We start from the raw sequence: 6,848 nt of genomic DNA on the forward strand, positions 1-6,848 counted from the left end.
AACTAATCCTTGAATGAGAAACTAAGTTTTACTAAAAAAAAGAAACCCAAGTACGAAGTTAATTACAATTAACTCCGTACAACACAACACATATTTTTACGTCACGTACAAATTTAACAACATAAAATTAATATAATTTCACAAGACAATATAAGCATAACAAAATAATTTCAACATAATTTAACTAATTTTATATTTTTCAAAATTAAAACGAAGAAAATACCTTCTAAATCGTTCTCCATCAATCACTAATCACACACAATATCCCTATAGACAACGAATTTCATGGCGTTAGTATGAATTTACATTAATACTTTTACCCTAACAAAAAAAATAAATAAAACTCTTACTAGACACACCGAAATAGCTCGATCAACCTAGAGAAGAAGATGGAGGAAGTATTAGATGATGAAATTGAGAGAAAATGGACGTGATGGATGCCGGATTGAAGAAAAACGAAGGGGAGGAATGCAGAGGCTGAATCTGCAGTTTTACTGCAGTTCTACTTCTGCAGTTGAATCCAGATTATAAAGTTAGCTTTTGGACGATTGATTTTTCACAATGAATACTATGTTCGTCGCGCAAATACACTTTGCGCGGCTAATATATAATTGGTCGCGCAAGTATACATTTCTTTTTCGTTTACTTTATAATTTATTAATGTAAACAAGTTGCACAACGAATACTATTTTGGTCACGCAAAATGCATATTTTTTTTATTTTTTATTTTTTTCCGTTTTCTTTTTATCTAATGTAAATTTTTATTTTCATCTAAATAAAAAACTCAAACCTAATTAAACATTACCAAATTAATTAACAAATTATCCCAAATACATATTATAATTAATGTAAATATTAATCATCCATATAACATAAATTTATTAATTAAAATCAAATATGATGTCCTAAAAATCTTATTTCATAAAAAAAATTAAAAAATACAATTCAACTTCAATCCTCCTCCACTGGGGCAGCAGCACCTTGCTCCGCATCCTGCAACACATCAAACTTCCACTTTCAGAAATGCTTCTTGAAAAGGTCATCCAGATACTTCCGCTACTTCTCATCGGTTTCATCAACATCCCAATGAATCTACATTAATGCCAATAATGATAAATTAGTAATTTAAAAAAATACTACTTTTTAACAAAAATAATTATACATTATTTAATACAAACTTACCGATAACTCCCCCAGCATGAACTTCTTCAACTCCTCAGGCACCTTTTTCCAAGACTCAAACTCGGCAGAACATTCCCTCTGCACCAAAACCCCAATATCAAACCTAAGTTCGGTGTAAGCATCAGTCCTACTTTTGTCTTCAAAGTAAGGCACTTGCTTACGTCGGTACCTCTTTACTCGCAATACAACTTTCCTTTTCGCGAGAGCCTTCTCCTGAATCGGCCATTACCTTTGAAACAAAATCTTTGAAAATTAGGGTTCTAAAATTGTGTTTATATAGCACTCAAAATACTTTGCGCGATGAAACACTTCGTTGCGCAAAAAGCGTCATAAATGCGCACTAAATGGGAGCGGTTGAAGGCATCTGACCGTTTCAGTGAAACTTTGCGCGATAAATATGTGGAAATTTTCGTCGCGCAAACATTTGTTGGCATAAAAAAATTTCCCGCGTTTTCTTGTGCGACGAAAAATGTTTCGTTGCGCAAACTGTTTTTTTCTACTAGTGCTAAAACAACTCATTTGACGAAGTGAAATGATATCATCTGTGTTTGGTGCTAATATTAACTGTTGCTTTAGAAATATCTGAATTCTTTCGCTGCGATAAAAGAGACAGTGAAATATCACTAAAGACCTCTTCCTAGTTTCATTTAAGCACAACTGCACAAGGCAAGTTAATTAAGTAATTTGTTTCTCCCGTTGAGACTAATTATCGTCTTAATTACCACGCCTGCAGATACAAAATATACAACATACTGTGACGACTCTTTCAATTGATGAAGTATTCAAAACTTGTTTAACTGTTTTTATTTAATTCGAAACGCGCCCTTAAAACTTGGTCCACGGACCACACAGGATCTGTTGGTTCTATATTTTAACTGTATCCGGCAAAAAGCATGCATGATTTCATGCAGAGAAAGTCCGGGTGGTTAACACGGACAAATCAGCAACAGGAACAATATGAATTTATTTAGCAAACATACAAAAACACTAGCAATCTTTAACCTATTAGATATGTTTGGTGACCCCCATTATGACTTGGCTTTGTTAATGTTGGAAAATTAGTTATTAGTTTATTTTTGTTTATGGTTTTTTTGTGGGACAAGGATGTTAGAATTTTCTATATCCTTTAAGGGTTACGATTTAGGGTTTATTAGAGTTTTCTATATCCTTTAAGGATTAGGATTGTGCTTTAGTTTTCTATATCCTTTAAGGATTAGGGTTTGCTTTAGTTTTCACGATATATAATAGTGCTTGTATTAGTTAGTTTTAGCAAGTCAGTCACGATGTAGTGTCTTATGTAGCCGTTTCAGCATTCAGTTTGTTTAATAATGTTCTTATTATTTTGTAATCTTGTTCGTTGCGCATTCTTATATTTAACTTGGTATCAGAGCAGGTTTGATCCTTCGGGATTTAATCTGCTTCGGGTTGGTATCTTTTTGCTTGTTTCCGTTATCATTCATGTTTAGATTGTTAGTTGGTATTGATTGTTTGGAAGAAGAAAAAAATTGTTCGTTAATTTTTTGTTTTTTGTCCCATGACTCTGCTTCTGCACCTTTGAACATCGCAGCCTGCAAGAGTATCCGCAAGTCTGTATTCCCGCAAGTCCCGTGACTCTACTTGTTGGCAAACTCATGACGTGTACCGCCATGAGTTTGACCGGGGGGGGGGTGTTGGAAAATTAGTTATTAGTTTATTTTTGTTTATGGTTTTCTTGTGGGACAAGGATGTTAGAATTTTCTATATCCTTTAAGGGTTAGGATTTAGGGTTTATTAGAGTTTTCTATATCCTTTAAGGATTAGGATTGTGCTTTAGTTTTCTATATCCTTTAAGGATTAGGGTTTGCTTTAGTTTTCACTATATATAATAGTGCTTGTATTAGTTAGTTTTAACAAGTCAGTCACGATGTAGTCTCTTGGGATTATGTAGCCGTTTTGGCATTCAGTTTGTTTAATAATGTTCTTATTATTTTGTAATCTTGTTCGTTGCGCACTCTGATATTCAACTGTTAATATGTATTAGATGTTTGAATTTGGTATTACAAGTGAAAAATAACATGAATGTAGTTTTAACATTTTAATCTCACCTTTTCGTATCAAATTCAAAGTATGTAGTCATGAATTCTTAATCACCTGAACGGAATTCCTATTTTATTAGATATGTTTGACACACACACACATAGATATATATGTTTAGCAAATTAACTTCTTTATAATTATGTTCTTGTTTGATTCACCTATCCTTTTGTTTAAAATGAGAATGAGACTTGGCAAATTCACGGACTTAGTAAGAGCTCCCACTTCAGTTGCTAAGTCTTTAATTTGTCTCTAAATATACTCTTAAAATATTAAATAATAAGAGTTGTTGAGCTGTTTGCGGTCTTTGAGGACCCGGAATTTAGCTCAGACTGCAATGCTTGACTCCTTCCTATTTTTCTTTCAGCTCCATCCATTGAACCAAATGACCCTATACCTCATTATTTAATTAAGGCAAACTTAATTAGGGGTTAAGTTAGATTGGGTTGGGTCAAACCAATATTAATTTATGTTTGGCCTTTTATTTCCACCTGAAGACACTATTCACCTTACAATGTTGTGGATAATATTTGATTTCTTGCAAGTAAAGGATATTTCGATAGGTAAAGATATTTCTTTCTACAGACAACTTACAATGGACGATTTTTTTTTAATTTTTTTTATAAATATATTTTCTTTAGCCATAAGAAGCCAACAGTGTTCCAATATTAACATGTTAATTCTTTGGGATTCAAGAAGCTAATCATGGAGTCTGACTCATCAACGTTGATTTGTACGTTGCGGGGGCAGGAGAAAGACTGATGTGGTTCTTGAGAGTATCATTTTTTATATTTTGCAATTAGCTTTACAATTGGAGTCAGTTGAGTTTCGTATGCTCCTCGGTGTTGTAATGGAGCGGTGCATGCATTGACTTCTTGCAGAAGATGTAAACATTTTATAAGACCTAACCAAAAGCTATATCGGTTGGAAAAAATAGTAAAAAATAAATAAAAATATTTGGGTTGAGCAAACTGATGTCTCCTCATGACATTTAAAATGTAACCTCTTTCGTCTATACACTACGTGAAAGTGTCTGCTTGCCTGAAAATGTAGATCTAAACACTAAATTTCAGAACTTTTCTTATCATTTTTTTTTCCAATTGTCCATTAATTCAGACAAAGAAATATATTAAAGGGCACCATCCTATCCCTATTAGACTTTATCAATTAGAGTCGTCGAGGAGACTCAGCACCCTTAAAAATTAACTCAACTCAAAGGAAATGGGATTTTGATTGTTACCAATAGCATTGGGTCTAATTTGGATATTCAAATATTTCTTTTTAGTTAAAAGACAGAAAGAAAGACAGAAAGAATGTTTGATACATCACTACAGTAAGAAATAGTTAATATTTATCTTGTATTTTGCAGTTTTACCATTAAAGATTATACATGTCGGTAAGTTGGCTCTATACAAGTCAAGAAGCTACATGCAGAAATTCCACATTGAAAAAGTATAACAACAATATGAGATTCAAATATAGAAGGTTAAATTCTAATTGCAACAAGACTTTTTGTGATAAAATCAGACGCTGAAGTCCATTAGCTGAATTTGATACCACCCATGATATTGAGTTTAGATGGTTAATTAAGTTGGAAACGATGCTAGTCTATAATTAAACTTAGCGGTGGACGCTTATGAAGCTCATGGCACAACAATATGTGTAACATCCCACATCGTCCAGGGGAGTGATCCTTAAATGTATATTCCCATCCCTACCTAGCACGAGGCCTTTTGGGAGCTCACTGGCTTTGGGTTCCGTAGGAACTCCGAAGTTAAGCGAGAATGAGGCCAGAGCACACCCAAGATGGGTGACCCATTGGGAAGTTGCTCGTGAGTTCCCAAAAACAAAACTGTGAGGGAATGGTAAGCCAAAAACGGACAATATCGTGCTACGGTGGTGGAATGGGCCCGGAAAGTGATCCGCCCCAGGCATGGATTTGACAAATGGTATCAGAGCCAATCCCTGGCCGGAAATGTGCCGACGAGGACGTCGGGCCCCTAAGGAGGGTGGATTGCAACATCCCACATTGCCCAGGGGAGTGATCCTTTAATGTATATTCTCATCCCTACTTAGCACGAGCCCTTTTGGGAGCTCACTGGCTTCGGGTTCCGTAGGAACTCCTAAGTTAAGCGAGAATGAGGCCAGGTCACTTCCAAGATGGGTGACCCACTGAGAAGTTGCTCGTGAGTTCCCAAAAACAAACCGTGAGGGAATGGTAAGCCCAAAACGGACAATATCGTGCTACGGTGGTGGAACGGACCCTGGAAGTGATCCGCCCCGGCCGGGATGTGACAATATGTACCATACAATGGGGGCCGTATGAAATAAAATAAAAAAAAATTCAAACAATTCTTCATTTTAGTTATTCCATGTGGTTTCCCTTATCTGAAAAGAGAAAACAAAAACAACTGAGGACCGTTGTATATTAATTTTCACCTCGCCAATATATATGTTTATGATATGATATCATTGTTTTGATCAATAATACATTTTTTTAATTTGTACTTTTTTAAAGAACGTAGAGAATTGGGTACATGAAGAATGAAATTTGATTACTCAGACCAAACATTGCAAAAAATCAAAGAGTGTAATGAGAAATGTCATTTAGTTCACACATCTATCGGCATAAATGATTAAGTCGGCAAATAAAGTCGGTAACTTTACAAAAGCCGATGAATTATAATTCAAGCCATGAATAAAATAAGAAAAAATTGAGTTGAAAATCGGAAACAAATTGTTTCTGGAACAACAAAAAAAAAAAGAAAAAAAAAAGAAAAAAAAATATATTCAACGAGTGAAAGCAATTCCATCGGGTTGGCTTTTACTTGCTTGCATGTTAATGTCAAAGTTTTCTCTCAATCTAAAACCAATTTTAAAGACCTCCAATTAAAATTCAAAGCTTAATTAATCCAAGATTAAGCCTGAGTTGACCAAATCTAATGTTGATTAACTTTTGCCATTAACCTGCATGACCTAATTATTCCACTAAGCGATTAAACTAATGATAATGATTATATTATACTCAAAAGATGCACTTTTTGGAAGCATCCACGAAATTAAGCACTACTTAACCGATTCAAATACTTAAAATTAGCTCCCATTGAGCATAAGACGACAAAAAGATCAAAAGATACAGCAATATACAGAACTGGTGTGGGTTTCTTCTTGCTACGTACCCAGCATATGATAGACTGTTCCTATCATATAAGAGTATTCAATATTAAAATAATTGAAATATATAAAAAAATAAGATTTTAAACATTAAACACATCGACATGCAGCGGTTAACGAAGATTATTCATGCTTGTAAAACGCACAAGGACAATCGGTTCAGACTTGTAGAGCGGACAAACCCTAGCAGTAGTAGTCCATACGACATCAATTACTTTAAATGAAAGAATGAAAGTGATATCAAGCATTCAACGGTGGAGATTGGAAGGAAAATTATTACGTAACATCACGTAGAAGCTCCATGGATAGAACTAAATGGGCCCCACAGAAGAAAAGTCAAAGGATGCTTCGTCGAACCTCAGCCTGAAAATCTTCCCCGTCGTCCTCCCTTGTATATATATCCCCTCCCCTCCCCTTCT

General features: G+C 34.7%; 1 long non-coding RNA gene across 1 annotated transcript; it reads right to left on the reverse strand.

Annotated features, from left to right (window-relative positions):
• Positions 1-843: 843 nt before the first annotated feature.
• LOC126620112 (uncharacterized) lies at positions 844-1,423 on the reverse strand. Its single transcript, XR_007622243.1, has 2 exons — positions 1,183-1,423; positions 844-1,092 (listed from the first exon to the last, which is right to left on the reverse strand). It is a non-coding gene; the product is annotated as an uncharacterized LOC126620112 (long non-coding RNA).
• Positions 1,424-6,848: the final 5,425 nt, after the last annotated feature.

The sequence above is a fragment of the Malus sylvestris genome, chromosome 4, assembly GCF_916048215.2.
Source record: "Malus sylvestris chromosome 4, drMalSylv7.2, whole genome shotgun sequence".
In the NCBI taxonomy this organism is placed as follows: Eukaryota; Viridiplantae; Streptophyta; class Magnoliopsida; order Rosales; family Rosaceae; genus Malus; species Malus sylvestris.